The sequence below is a fragment of the Cebus imitator genome, unplaced genomic scaffold (genome assembly GCF_001604975.1).
Source record: "Cebus imitator isolate Cc_AM_T3 unplaced genomic scaffold, Cebus_imitator-1.0 Scaffold160, whole genome shotgun sequence".
Taxonomy (NCBI): Eukaryota; Metazoa; Chordata; class Mammalia; order Primates; family Cebidae; genus Cebus; species Cebus imitator.
The window spans coordinates 341,320-357,675 of NW_016107475.1; the positions used below are offsets into that span (position 1 = coordinate 341,320).

The following is a 16,356-nucleotide window of genomic DNA, read 5'->3' on the forward strand; positions in this document are numbered from 1 at the left end:
AAAAAAAAAAAAAAAGGAAAACTATTAGAACTGATAAATTCAGTAAAGTTGCAGGATACAAAATCAACATAACAAAAATCAGTAGCATTTCTATATGCCAGCAATAAAAAATATGAAAAACAAATTTAAAAAGCAATCCCATTTACAATAGCCACAAATAAAATCATATACCTAGAAATTAACTTAACCAAAGAAGTAAAAGATCTTTGCAATAGAAACTATAAAGCATTGATGAAAGAAATTAAAGAATGCACACACACAAAAATGGAAAGATATTCCATGTTCATGGATTCGAAGGATCAATATTGTTAAAATGCTCATACTACCCAAAGCAATCTACAGATTCAATGCAATCCCCACCAAAATACCAATGCCATTTTTCACAGAAATAGAAAAAGCAATCCTAAAATTTATACGGAATCAGAAAAGATCCAAAATAGCCAAAGCTATCCTAAGGAAAAAGAACAAAATTGGAGGAATCACATTACCTGACTTCACAATATATTACAAAGCTGTAGACATCTGGCACAAAAACAGACGCATAGACCAATGGAACAAAATAGAGAACCCAGAAACAAATCCAGATACCTATAGTGAACACATTTTTGACAAAGGTGCCAAGAACATACATTGGGGAAAAGACCATCTCTTCAATAAATGGTGCTGGAAAAACTGGATATCCATATGCAGAAGACTGAGACTAGACCCCTATACTTTTTCTATAAGGTAAGAACCTTACGGAAAAATAAAATCAAAATAAATTCAAGACTTAAATCTAAGACCTCAAATCATAAAAATACTAGAAGAAAACATTGGGGAAACTCTCCAGGACATTGGTCTGAGTAAAAATTTCTTAAGTAATGCCTCACAAGCATAGACAGCCAAAGCAAAAATGAATGAATGGGATCACATCAAGTTAAAAAGCTTCTGCACAGCAAAGGAAACAACTGAAAAGGAGAGACGACCCATATAATGAGAGAAAATATTTGCAAACTACTCATCTGACAAGGGATTAATAACCAGAATATATAAGGAGCTCAAACAACTCCATAGGGAAAAAAATCTAATAAATCCAATTAAAAGATGGGCAAAATATTTGAATAAACATTTCTTAAAAGAAGGCATACGAACAGCAAAGAGGCATATGAGAAACTGCTCAATATCATTGATCACCAGAGAAATGCAAATTAAAACTACAATGAGGTATCACCTCACCCCAGTTAAAATGGCTTTTATCCAAACAGGCAATAACAAACACTGGTGAGGATGCAGAGAAAAGGGAACCCTCAACACTCTTTTGGTGGGAATGTAAATTAGTACAACCACTATGGAGATCAGTTTGGAAGTTCCTCAAAACACTTTAAAAAGACTACTACATGTATATGATCCAGCAATCACACTGCTGGGTATGTATCCAAAAGAAAAAAAAATCAGTACATCAAAGATATATCAGCATTCTCATGTTTGTTGCAGCACGGTTCACAACAACCAAGATTTTGAAGCAACCTAAGTGTCCATCAACAGATGAACAGATAAGAAAATGTGTTACTTATAAAAAAGAATGGAACTTGAAACAACATGATTGGTACTGGAGATCATTGTATTAAGTGAAATTAGCTAGGCACAGAAAGACAAACATCGCATGTTCTCACTTACTTGTAGGATCTGAAAGTCAAAACAATTAAACTCACAGAGATAGAGAATAGAAGGATGGTTACCAGAGGCTGGGAAGGGTAGTGAGGGGTAGGAAAGGTAGGGCTGGATAATGGGTACAAAAAAAAAAAGAAAAAAGAAAAAGGCTCATGCCTGTAATCCCAGCACTTTGAGAGGCCAAGGTGGGCAGATCACTTGAAGTCAGGGGTTCAAGGCTAGACTGGACAACATGGCGAAACCCAGTCTCTACTAAAAATACAAAAATCAGCCAGGTATGATGACACACACCTATTATCTCAGCTGCTTGGGAGGCTGAGGCAGGAGAGTTGCTCAAACCTAGGAGGCAGAGATTGCAAAAAAAAATTAGCCAGGCATACTGGTATGCATCTGTAATCCCAACTACTTGGGAGGCTGAGGTGGGAGAATTGCTTGAACCTGGGAGGCAGAGGTTGCAGTGAGCCAAGACCACACCACAGCCCTCCAGCCTGGACAAAAAAGCAAGACTTAGTCTCAAGAAAAAAAAAAAAAGAATGAATAAATTAAAAAGACCTAGTATTTGATAGCACAGCAGAATGATTATACTTCAATAATAATTTAATTGTACATTTAAAATAACTAATAGAGTATAATGGACTGTTTGTAATACAAAGTATAAATGCTTAAGGGTATGGTATATCCAATTTTCCATGATGTGAATATTATCAAATAATCTCATACTTGTACCAAAATATCTCATGTACCTCATAAAGATATGTACCTACTAGCAGCCGGGTGCGGTGGCTCAAATCCAATAATACCAGCACTTTGGGAGGCCAAGGTGGGTGGATCACACTTAAGATCAGGAGTTCAAGACCAGCCTGGCCAACATGGTGAAACCTCATCTCAACTAAAAATACAAAATTTAGCCAGGTATGGTGGCACGTGCCTGTAATCCCAGTTACTTGGGAGACTGAGGCAGGAGAATCACTTGAACCTGAGAGGCGGAGGTTGCAGTGAGCTGAGATTGTGCTACTGCATTCCATCCTGGGTGACAAAGCAAGACTCCATCTCAAAAAAAAAAAAAGTATGGCATTATGGGATCTTTTCCATATTTCCTTGTTTAGAGAAAATTTGGTAACTATGATAAACTTCAAATGCCACATATACTTATGGAAATAAAATAAGGTCATACATTTACTCTCTTTAGAAAAGATTCATCATAACATCATTATATTTGCATAAGCTCTTTGAGTAATTAAAGACTACGGGTTTCAACTTGGTTACATTTAAAAATTTTATTTAGAAATGTCATAAAAGGTAAAATAATGCTGGTCAGTCTATTTCTATTTCAAGATTCAAAATGACATCTTTTCTTCCCTATAATCAAGACCTCTAATGAGTAAAAGGATTAAAATGCAGGAAATTGGTCTAATGTTAAATATTTTCAGTCTTCCCTAATTGTCAAGTTGCTGAGGAAGGTAGATAAAAACATTGGCGTATGATAAGTGTTGATAGACATGATTGTGGGAAGTGGTAAAAATGGAAAATCAGACAATTTTTAAAACATACTCAATGTTTATAGCAGCTTTATTCATAAATAAGATAAAAACTTCCGCTTTATTTGGGATAGCCAAACGCTGGAAGAAATCTAAATATCCATCATCAGAGGAATGGATAAACAAATTGTGCCATATCTGTGCAATGAAATACTATTCAGCAATGAAAAATACAGACTATTCATACACACAGCAAAATAGATGAATCTCAAAATAAGTATGCAGAGTAAAAGAAGCTAGACCAAAAAAATAAGTACATATTGTATGATTCCATTTATATAAAAAAAACTCTAGAAAATGCAAATGAATCTATAGCAAAAGAAAGCTAATCAGTAGCTGCTAGGGGAAGGGACAGCAGGTTTGGCAGTGACAGATGAAAAAAAGGACAAGACCAGGTGTGGTGGCTCATGCCTGTAATTCCAGCACTTTGGGAGGCCGAGGCAGGTAGATCACCTGGGGTCAGGAGTTCAAAACCAGCCTGACAACATAATGAAACCCTGTCTCTACTAAAAAACAAAATTAGTCAAGTGTGGTAGCACATGCCTGTAATTCCAGCTACTTGGGAGACTGAGTCAGGAGAATCGCCTGAACCTAGGAGGCAAAGGTTGCAGTGAGCCAAGACTGCGCCACTTCACTCTAGTCTGGGGAACAGAGTGTGACTTCATCTCAAAAAAAGAAAAGGGAGGGAGGGAGGGAGGGAGGGAGCGAAGGAAGGAGGGAGGGAGGGAAGGAGGGAGGGATGAAAGGAAGGAAGGGGGCAAGAAGAAACTTTTTGGGGTGATGGAAATATTAAATCTATTAGTTGTGGCAATGGTCTCATGAAGGTATACATATGTCAGTATTTTAATAATTATATCCTTTAAGTATGTGCAGTATGTTAACTATATTCCAATAAGTCCTTTAAAATTTTATTGAGAAAAAAAGCCATATATATCATTAGTGATTATTAAAGAGCACAATGTTACAGAATTAAAACTAAGATATTATACTAATGAAAGTTCATCTATGTTAAGGTAACACTTTGGTCCTATTTGTAAAATAATATCTTTTTTATGGATGTAGAAAGCTCTGGGACGCAGTTTAGAAAGCATGCACCTTTTAAAATGTCAATGACAATGAGAGATGGAAAGGCCCACTTGAAATGTTCTTGATTAAAAGATTTCCATTCATCAACAAAGTTAAAGTAGGATACCAATGCCTTTAAGTCTTAGAGACTTAATTTTTTAAAGAATGAACTTTTAAAAAAATCAGGCTTTACAAGGATATATAACCCAAAACTTTATGCTCTGAAAAGTGTATTCTAAACAGAATTCTAAACAGAAATCATTTGGCTTGAAAACCTTTAGGTTTTTATAGAACACAAGTGAAAAGGGACCATACTCATTAAATTGAAGAGTTTTTTGTAATTCAAATATTATGCTAATTATCAGTGGAATAGATGCATCTCGTGAAATGTTATTTAGCTACCAAAATTTTTAATATTATTGTTGTTTAATATTATTTTTGTTTAATATTATTTTTCTTAGACATAAAGATTTTATAATACATTTATATCACTATTTGTCATTATTTACTAGATACTATTTTAAATTCAGAAGTTCTTAACTATGATTTCTTAATGATCTCTAAACAGAGTTAAATGAGCACTTGGTCATAAAAGACAGAATACTAGAATTATGGGACATTCATTTTGTAAAAAATGGTATAAGTACCTCTAAATTCTCAGCAATGAGTAACTATAATACTTACAGATGAAACACAAGCAAAGAGAATTTTTCTTTTCTTTTTTTTTTTTTTTTTTAAAGAGTTTCTTTCTTTTTTTCCTGGCTTTTGTGTTATTGTGGGATCTCGGCTCACCCCAACCTCCGCCTCCTGGTGGTTCAGGCAATTCTCCTGCCTCAGCCTCCTGAGTAGCTGGGATTACAGGCATGCACCACCATGCCCGGCTAATTTTTTGTATTTTTAGTAGAGACGGGGTTTCACCATGTTGACCAGGATGGTCTCGATCTCTTGACCTCGTGATCCACCCACCTCGGCCTCCCAAAGCACTGGGATTACAGGCTTGAGCCACTGCGCCCAGCCCAGAGAATTTTTCAAGTAAGTTCAAGTACCTACATAAAGATTTGGAGATGCACATGGATATGCAGATCTTTTCCTTAAAAATCCAAGTGTCAAACCAAGAAGCTGAATAATGCTTATTTATATATGTACATATTGGTTTAGAGTAAGAAAAACCTTTAAAACAGATCTTAAAGGAGGTTTCCTATAAATTATCACATGATAATTTTACGTTTCAAGGAACCAATTTGATTTATCCTTCTAGGAAATTCTTATTGTATTATAGATAGACTAAAAGAAAAGAGCACCTTTAGACTATTTAAGCAGCTGTTGCTGTTTAAATAGCTTAGCTTCTTTTAAAAGAACTAAAGTTCAAACAACATTTTACTAAATCGTAGATACTACAGTTCATTAAATGTTCCCATTTGATAGTATATTATAGCTTGATATTCAATTCAACACATATTCATGAATTCTACTACGTCTTAACTGAAACGAGTACTGAAAACAACAGATAAAAAGAGGAAACAAGATCTACAGAATACCTACTAGAAACCACACAATTTGCTAGGCACTGTACATAAATCATAATAAGCCTACAAAGAAGATAATTTCACCTCCATTTTACACATAAAGAAATGGACATTTAGAATTTTTAAAATAATGTGCTGAATTCCCAGGCAGTAATTGGTAGACCTAGGATTACCACCATGGACTTTAATGATGCAAAAACGTACAGACTCTTGCAGAACCATGCTGCGACCAGTAGACTTAAGACCAAGCTGACAAACCCAACCAGACCATAAGCATGAGATGAAGTAATGATGAACATAATGTGTAAATATAATACTCAGAGCAGGAAGCTAGTCATTTTATCTCGAGGGTTCAAGGCAGCTTTGCAGAGGTAGCAATAGGACTACATGGAAAAATGAGCAAACTGCTACATCAAGCAGAGTGGATGGAAGGGTATTCTAGGTAGAGCCATCAGCATGAACTTATTACCTTTCCCCTATCTTCTTTTCTAATACTATACAATCTATTGCTCAAATGTCACATTCTCTATCAAGCCATCCTTTTTTATTTTATTATTATTATTATTATTATTATTATTTTGTTTGTTTGGTTGAGGCAGGGTCTTAGTGTCGCCCAGGCTGGAGTGCAGTAGTGTGATCTTGGCTCACTGCAACCTCCACCTCCCAATTCAAGTGATTGTCCTGCCTCAGCCTCCCCAGTAGCTGGGATTACAGGCGCTCACCACCACACTAGCTATTTGTGTTTCTAGTAGAGACAGGATTTCGTTATGTTGGCCAGGTTGGTCTCCAACACCTGGCCTCAAGTGATCTGCCCACCTTGGCCTTCCAAAGTGCTGGGATTACAGGTGTGAGGCACCATGCCCGGCTTCAAGCCATCCTTACTATGGCAGAGTTTTAAAGTGGCCCTCCATGGTCACACACCCAGCATTCATACCTTTGTGTAAACATTGGACACCAATAACAAAGGACGGTTATCTCTCAGAATAGGAAACAAATGCAGTGAGAGCTACAACTACCCCAGCTTAGTGCCTGTGAAAAGTTTATAGGAGGCTGTACAGGAGGAGGAACCCAGGCAGAGCCTAGCAATCTCCCTAAGTTGAGGAGATGCACAGAAGTCCAGGGAGAACAAGGCAGCTTGAGTCCACAGGGCAGAGTTTTAGAGAAAAGAGTGCCCTGGAGACCAGCTGAGGGGCCCAGATGAGTCCTCAGCTGAGTACTGATCAGCACACATGTATGAGGAAATGACTTGAGGCCAGGGGAAGAATTGCCTGAAAGTATTAGAGGAAATGATCACTGGAGCTCACACATGGCTGGGAATAATGTCTGTTCCCACCACTCAGACTAGAAAACGTCATAATTCATGCAATATTATATAGAATACTGAGGCAGGATTGGCCTCAGTAGTGAGAAACCCAGTCCTAGAGTTAATGCTGCTCTGATCCTGCCACACAAAGTTTAAAAGCAATAACCCCTCCCCCACCCCCACAAAATCAAACTGTTTCTAAAAAAGGTAGTAAAGCTCGAGGATATTTACAGGAATACAAAAGTAACCCCCAACAAGGTAAATGTACAGGTCTGATATCCAATAAAAAACTACCAGGGATGCAAAGATACAGGAAAATATGATCCATAATGAGTCTTCATCAATAGAAACAGACATAGGAATGACAAAGATAATAAATTTAGAAGATAAGAGTATTAAGCCATTATTGCTATATTCTGTGTATTTAATTAGCTAGAAGAGAGATTGACCATGTTTAATAGAGACATGTGGCCAGGCATGGTGGCTCACACCTGTAATCTCAGCACATTAGGAGGCCAAGGTGAGTGGATCACTTGAGAAGCATGGCCAACATGGTGAAACCCAACCTCTACTAACATACAAAAATTAGCTGGGACTGGTGGCACAGGCCAGTAATCCCAGCTACTCAGGAGGCTGAGGCACAAGAATCACTTGAACCTGGGAGGCAAAGGTTGCAGTGAGCCAAGATCACACCACTGCACCCCAGCCTGGGCAATAGAGCAAGACCCTGTATCAAAAAAAAAAAAAAAAAAACAGAAACATGGAAAATATTTTTAAACTGCCCAAGACAAACTTTTAAAGATGAAAACTGGCCTGGTACAGTGGCCCACATCTGCAATTCCAGCACTTTGGGAAGCTGAGGCAGGCGGATCATGAGGTCAAGAGATTGAGACTATCCTGGCTAACACAGTGAAACCCCACCTCTACTAAAAATATAAAAAATTAGCCAGGCATTGTGGCAGGTGCCTGTTGTCCCAGCTACTCAGGAGGCTGAGGCAGGAGAATCGCTTGAACCCATGAGGCGGAGGTTGCAGTGAACCAAGATCATGCCACTGCACTCCAGCCTGGGTGACAGATCAAGATTCTGTATTAAAAAAAAAAAAATGAAACTGCAATATGTGAGATGAAAAATATGCTGGATGAAAATAGCAGATTAGACACTGAAGAAGAAAATTTTGGTTAACCTGAAGATATAGTAATTGATATGGTTTGGCTGTGTGTCCCCACCCAAATCTCATCTTGAATTCCCACGTTATAGGAGGGACCCAGTGGGAGGTAATTGAATCATGGGGGCAGGTCTTTCCCATGCTGTTCTCATGGTAGTGAATAAGTCTCATGAGATCTGATGGTATTGTGTAGGGGAGTTTCCCTGCACAAGCTCTCTCTCTTTGCCTGCTACCATCCACATAAGATGTGGCTTGCTCCTCCCTGCCTTCTGCCACGATTGTGAAGCCTCCCCAGTCATGTAGAACTGTAAAACCTCTATCTTTTGTAAATTGCCCAGTCTCAGGTGTGTCTTTATCAGCAGCATGAAAACAGACTAATAAGTAAATAGAAACTAACCAAAATGAAGCAGAGAGGAAAAAAAGGCAGAAAAAATGAGCAAATAGGTAAGCTGTTAGCAGCCTAACATATGTGTAATTTCAGTCCCCAAAAAGGAGAAAGGGAGGAAAAAGAAAGAAATACGTAATGAAATAGCAGTCAAAATACTTTCGAACTTGATGAAAATTATAAACCTACAGATCTACGATGGGCAATAAGCCCCATGCATAAGAAGCATAAAGGAAACTACACCAAGACATATCATAACAGACTGCTTTAAACTGGTAAAGAAAAAACTCTTATAAAGCAGTGAAGAAAAAAAAAGATATATTACATACAGGGGAGGAGAGAAGAATAGGAGCAACTTCTCACTGGAAACAATGCAAGTCAGAAGATGGTGGAGTAACATCTTCAAAGGAAAAACAAAACAAAAGTATTAATCTAGAATTCTATCCTGAGCAAAAACATCTTCTAAAATCAGAATTTTTGTGATATATAAAAGCTGAGAGAATTCATCGCCAGAAGACCAGAAGTGCAAGAAATGTTAAAAGAAGTCCTCAGGTAGAAAAATATCAGATGAAACCCTGGAATACACAAAGGCATGAAGAACACCAGAAATGGTAACTAAGATAGTAAATACAAGACTTTTTATTATTATTAACGAAATCCCTTTAAAAGATAATGGGCTGTTGGCAGGGGTCAGCAGCTCACACTTGTAATCTCGGGCACTTTGGGAGGCCGAGGTGGAGGGATGACTTGAGCCCAAGAGTTCAAGAGTAACTTGAGCAATATACCAAGACGCCCATTTCTATTTTTAATTTTTAATTATTTTTTTAAAAAGTAAGAAAGATAATGAACTATTTAAAGCAAAAATAATAACAGTATATCATGGGATTTATAACTTATGGAGCAGTAAAATATATGAAAACAACAACACAAAGGCTGGGAGCAGAGATGAAAGCACAATGCTGTAAGTTCCTATACCATGCCAGAAGTGGAATAAAATCACCTGAAGCCAGACTGTCATAAGTTAAAGATACCTACCATAATCCCCAAAGCAAATCATAAAATCTGTTCTAAAACCTCATAAAAATGAAATTATAGAGTATACATTCCTTTGTATAACGCTTCTTTACCTCACTGTTTCTGAAATTCATCCACGTTGTTACATGCTCATTTCATTTTTGAGTAGTATTAAACTTTATAAACATGCCATAGTTTGTTTACTTATCCTTCAGTTGATGAATACCTGAATTGTTTCTAGTTATTGGCTATTAAAAATAAAGCTGCCCTAACCATTCTTGTACAAGTCTTTGTGTGAACTTTTTTCCCACTTCTACGGGTAAATAGCTAGGAGTTTGGCTATTGGGTCACAGGGTAGACAGATATTTAATTGTATAAGAAAACGCCAGACCTTTTTTCCATAGTCTATTTTACATTCTCAGCAACAATGTATGAAAGTTCTAGTTGCTTCACATTCTCAACATACTTGGTTTTGAAAGTCTTTTTCATTTTAATCAGTCTAGTGAATGTGTAACGTGATGTTTCATTGTGTTTTTTCATTTATCTGATAACTAATGAAGTTGAGCATTTTTACATGTGACGACTAGTCATTCAAAGATGTGCATGTTCAAAATTATAACCAATTTTCATTGAGTTGACTTCCTATTACTGAGTTGTGGAATTCTTTTGTATATTATAGACATCATCCCTTCATGAAATATATTATTTATAAATATTTTCTCCCAGTCTATTACTTGCCCTCCCTCCCTCCCTCCATCCCTCCCTCCCTCCATCCCTCCCTCCCTCCTTCCCTCCCTCCCTTCCTTCCTTGTTTTCTTTTTTTTTTTCACTTATAAATATTTTATTATGAATCTCCTAACAATAGCATTCTCCTACATAATCACAAATTTATCACCCTCATGGAATTTAACACTTACAAAGACTATTGTCTAACATATAGTTCATAATGTTTAGAATTGTTTATATTTCCTAAATCCAGGACCCAGTCAAAGTTTATACAGTGCATTTAGCTCTCATGTCTCTATTCTTCTTTGGCGTAGAATGATTCCTCCTCCATGGTTTTTTTTTTATTTTTTAGACAAAGTCTTACTCTGTTGCCAAGCTGGAGTGCAGTGGCGCAATCTCTGCTCACTGCAACCTCCGCCACCCAAGTTCAAGCGATTCCCCTGCCTCAGCCTCCCAAGTAGCTGGGACCACAGGCTTGCGCCACCATGCCTGGCTAATTTTTTTTTCTTTTTTGTGTTTTAGTAGAGACAGGGCTTCACCATGTTGGCCAGGATGGTCTTGATCTTCTGACCTCATGAACTGCCCACCTCAGCCTCCCAAAGTGCTGGGAAAATAAATAAATAAATAAATAAATAAATAAAACCTCATTTGAGGTACTGAGACAAACAGCCTTACTCATGTACTAGTCCTGTCAGAAATGCTTGTCCTAAATCTATTGATGAGGAAATTATCAGACAAATCTAAATTGAGGGAGAAATATTCTGCAAAGCAAATGTTTCAGTCATTGAAAATACTAATATCACAAGAAAAAATCATAAAACATGGAGGGGCTGGGCATGGTGTCACATGCCTATAATCCCTTCCTTGTTTTCTTACAGGGTCATATTCTGTCATTCAGGCTGGAGCTCAGTGGTGCAATCTTGGCTCACTGCAGCCTCGACTTCCCGGACTCAGGCAATCCTCTCACCTAAGCCTCCCAAGTAGCTGGGACCACATGCATGCACCACCACACCCAGCTAAGTTTTTATATTTTTTGTAGAGATGGGGTTTTTCCATGTTCCCCAGGTTGGTCTTGAACTCCTGAACTCAAAGGATCCTCGCACCGCTGACCTCCCAAAGTGCTGGGATTACAGACGTGAGCCACCACACCTGGCCTGCCTTTTCATTTTGTTAAGGTACTTTTAGAAGAGCAGAAGTTCTTTTTATTTTGTTTAAATCTAATTAATTTTTTTTTTTAGGATATTGCTTCTGTGACTTCTCTAGGAAACTTTTGCCTACCTCCAAGTCATGAAGATATACTCCAGTGTTTTCCTGTAAAAGCTTTATACTTTTGGCTTTTTGCTTAGGTCTATGACCCATCTCAAATTTATTCTTGTGTATCATGTGAGGTAGGGATCAAGGTTAATCTTTTCCATATTAATATCCAATTATTCTAGCACCATTTTCTTCTCCAATAGATTGCTTTGGTGCCTTTGTCAAAAAGTCAAATGATCATATAAGTAGGTATCTATTTTTGGACTCTCCATTCTTTTCCATTGATTTGTCTATTCTTATACCACTATCAAATATCTTGATTATAATATCTTTGTAGTAAGTCTTGAAATCAGCAATTGTTTGTTTGCTCCTCAACTTCATTGTTCTTTCTTAAGTTTGTTTTGTTTATTCAAGGTACTTTAAATTTCCATATAAAGTTTAGAATCAACATGTAAATTTCAACAACCAAAAAAAAAAAAAAAAAAAAAAAGAAAAAAAAAAAAAAAAAAAAAAAAAAAAAAGCATGTTGAAATTATGACTGTAATTGCACTGAATTATAGATCAATTTTGGAAGAAGTAACATTTTTCACAATATTAAATGTTCCAGCCAATCCAAGAAAATAATACATTGCTCCATTTATTTAGGTATTATTTCATTTTGTCTAGCAATTTTTTTTAGTTTTCAGTATAGAGGTATCACAGGTTTTCTGTTAAATTTATTCCTCATTAGTTTAGGTTTTTGATGCAACTGTGAAATATTTTAACTTTTTTTTTTTTTTTTGCTAAATTTCATTGTTTGCTACAAGTATATACAAAATATTGATACTTGCATATTAACCTTGTAACATGTAACCTTGCTAAATTCACATTAGGAGTTCTATGAGCTTATTTGAAGATTTTAAAGATATTTCTATGTAAACAGGGTATTCTGCAAAAATAGACAGTTTTACTTCTTCCTTCCCATTCCTTATGTGTTTCATTTGTTTTTCTTGCCTTATTTCCATGATTAGGACCTCTGAAAGTATGCTGACTAAAAGTGGGAAGTCATCTTTGCCTTGTTCCCAACCAAAGTGGAAAAGCATTCAATATATTACCATCAAATATGATATTTACTGAGCTTTGGTAGATGCTCTTTATCAGATTAAGGAAGTTCTTCTCTAACAGTTTTAAAAACAAGATACTATTTCTAGCATTTTTTAAGAGATGGGGTCTCACTGTGTTGTCCCTTGAAGTCCATATTTTGGTAATGTTGAATGAAACTTAGAATTTATTAATGTATTCACATAATTTATAAAACCACAAATACAGATGTCACATAGACTTTACAGATGCATAATTGTCTCTTCTTCACAAAATATTTGAGTTAAATAGAAAATTAAGAGCACTTATATCACTTTCTTTTTCTTCTTTCTTTCTTGGTTCTTTTCTTCCTTTTTTCCATCTTTCCTTTCCTCCTTTTTAATCATTGCCAGTCACTTTAAAACAATAAATGAAATTCAACTTATTCCAGAGAGTTTCTCTACTACCACTATCTTGATTATAAGGGCTTATTTTAAAAGATACCAATACAGGTTGAGTATCTCTTATCCAAAATGCTTGGGACCACAAGTGTTTTGGAATTTGAATTTTTTTGGACTTTGGAATATTTGCATATATATAATGAAATATCTTATGATGGGACCCAGGTTTAACATGAAATTCATTTATATTCCATATATAACTTATATACATCACCTAAAAGTAATTTTATACAATTTTAAAATAATTTTGTGCATAAAACAAAGACTGTGTAAATTTAACCATCAGAAAGAGAAGGTATCACTATCATAGCCACCCATGTGGACAATCTGTGGTTGTTAAGGATCACCATCATTCCTGACTTTATATGCTACCAATAAGCAATCATTTTCTTTTTTTTAATTTTATGTCTTTTAAATAAAACTTATCCTTGTGCAGAGGCCATGATAATCTTCTCTGTATCTCTCCAGTTCTAACATATGTGCTTCTAAGCAAGCACAGCAATCATTTGCTTATACTTATTCACATATAAGTACTCAACAGGAAAATACATGACATCATTAATACAATGAAAAACTAATGTGCTCATGGTCAGTAAGCAGCACGGTAGCATCACCAGAACATCTTCACTGGTTGCAAAGAACATTAACAATGGCAGGCTTTCAGTCTCTACCTACAATGTTGAGCTTTGTATTGTACACTGTATTTTTATTTTCTTTTTAGGTGAGAAAAGACATCAGAAGCAGTTGACGGACCAAGAAGTACATCCTCTAGGGATGAGGATACATTCTGTTGGATGGCTTTTTAAAATGTTTCATCCAAAAAACTCCAGAACATAACATCAGACAAACCCTTCTAGACATTGGCTTAGGCAAAGACTTCATGACCAAGAAACCAAAAGCAAATGCAATAAAAACAAAGATAAATAGGTGGGACTTAAAGTAAAGAGTTTCTTTGTTCACCTGCAGCATGGCTGTACAGGCATTTTAGTCTCATGCCAGAAATTGGAGCACCTGCTCCAGAGTTGGATAGGGGGCCTCCACGTCCAGAACTGTGGAAGGTGCTTCAGCAGTAGGTGCTGGAATTGTGCTCTACCCTGTCACAAGAATGGCATGGGAAGAGAGCTGCTACAGCTGCAGTTTCTCCTAGGTGGTGAGACTTGCAGCCAGGGCCAGGTTGGAAACCTGCAACTGATCTGCATGTGCCATTGCTAGGTGCCCCACCCTGCTCCCCTGAGATCATGGTGCAGCAGGGCCCTCTCTCTTCCAAGCCCAGGCAGAAATCCAGGCATTTGGAATATCTGCTTACCTGAACCAGCAGCCTGAACCATCCCACCCTTCCTGGGCATAGATCATAGTGCAGCAAGGCTCTCTCTGCTCCACACCTAGGGAGATCTCTAGGCATTTGGAACACATGTTGGCCTGGTTCAGCAGCCTGAGCTGTCCCACCCTTCCTGTACAGAGATCCTGGTGCAGGAGGACCCTCTTTGTTACATGCCCAGGAAGATCTCCAGGCATTCAGAGCACCTACATGCTTGGTCCAGCAGCCTAAGTTGTCCCCCCACTCCTGTGTAGAGCACTTGGTACATGGGGGCCCACTCCGCTCCATGTCCAGGCAGATTCCCAGGCATTTGGAGCATCACTCACCTGGATTGGCAGCTTGACCTGCCCCACTCTTCCTGTGCAGAGAGTCTGATGTGGGAAAGCCCTCTCTGTCTCACAACCAGGCAGACCTCCAGGCATTCAGAGAACCCTCTCATCTGGTTCAGCAGCCCAAGCTGCCCCATGCTTCTGGGACATAGATCATAGTGCAGCGAGACCCTCTCTGCTCCACATCCAGGAAGACCTCCAGGCATCTGGGGCACCCACTCTCCTGGATTAGAAGCTTAAGGCATCCCCTCATCCTCATGCAAAGAACTTGGAGCTGAGCAGGTTTCCCAGCTCCACACCTAGGAAAACCTTTGGGTACCTCATGGTCACCCACTGGATTCTCCCTTGGCACTAGTGCTTATGTTTACCATCAGGGGACCTGCAGGCAGATTTACCAGGTCTGCCTCTGCCCTTTGCGGTTCCCACTGCCGCCATTCCAAACTCTGTCACCACCAGGACTGAGCAGGGAGTGCAGACCACTATACATTCTACAAATCAGCTAATTGCCTGGAGCAACAAAGACCTTCTGCGAGTAAACAAGATCAAGTATATACCCAAACATACTGGCTGTAGCTGGCTCTTAACTTACAGGCCACCTGTAGGCTTGTAAGACAAACTTCACAGCCCAATATAAAACCTGCTGAAAGAAGGTTTTATAGGGTAGCCAGGTGCGGTGGCTCATGCCTGTAATCCCAGCACTTTGAGAGGCTGAGGTAGACAGATCACTTGAGGTCAAGAGTTCGAGACCAATCTAGCCAACATGGTGAAACCTTGTATCTACTAAAAATACAAAAATTAGCCAGGCATGATGGCAAGTGCCTGTAATCCTAGCTACTCAGGAGTCTGAGACAGGAGAATTGCTTAAACCTGGGAGGAGGAGGTTGTAGAGAGCCGAGACTGGGCCACTGTACTCGATACTCCAAACTGGGTGACAGAGGGAGACTCTGCCTCCAAAAAAAAAAAAAAGAAAGAAAGAAGGGGAAGGAAGAAGAAGGAGAAGGAAGGTGAAGGAAGGAGAAGGAAGAAAAGATGAAGAGGAAGAAGGAGAAGGGGAAAAAGAGGAAGAGGAGGAGGAGAAGAAGGTGGTGGTGGCAGCAGCATAGGGCTATAGAAGCAAAGCCAAAAGATCTTACCAAGCATTCTCTACAGTCACATCCCCTAGGCATGCAGAGAAAAGGGAAAGGAAAGAAAAATAAAAATAAAGAATAATTTATTACTATAGGGAAAGAAAGAAAAAGAAAAAAAATCCTACCTGCATGAAAATAATTACAAAAATCAGAAGTGCCAGTATCTCTAGATGAGAAGGAACCAGCACAAGAATTCTGGCATCATGAAAAAGCTAAAGGTAGTGACACCACCAAAGGATTGCACTAGATCTCCAGCAAAGGTCCCTAACCAAAATAGAAACTCAGAAATGACAGATAAAGAACTCAAATCATAGGCCAGGTCTGGTGGCTCATGTCTATAATCCTAGCACTTTGGGAGGCCGAGGCAGGCAGATCACCTGAGGTAGGGAGTTCGAGACCAGCCTGGCCAATATGGTGAAACCCTGTCTCTACTAA

General features: G+C 38.1%; 1 protein-coding gene and 1 non-coding gene across 5 annotated transcripts in view; both read right to left on the minus strand.

The window, feature by feature from the left end:
* AFG1L (AFG1 like ATPase) overlaps window positions 1–16,356 on the minus strand; it is a 220,197-nt gene that overhangs the window by 109,737 nt on the left and 94,104 nt on the right. The window lies entirely within an intron of this gene.
* On the minus strand, window positions 13,539–13,644 carry LOC119473453. Its single transcript, XR_005202675.1, has one exon. It is a non-coding gene; the product is annotated as a U6 spliceosomal RNA (small nuclear RNA).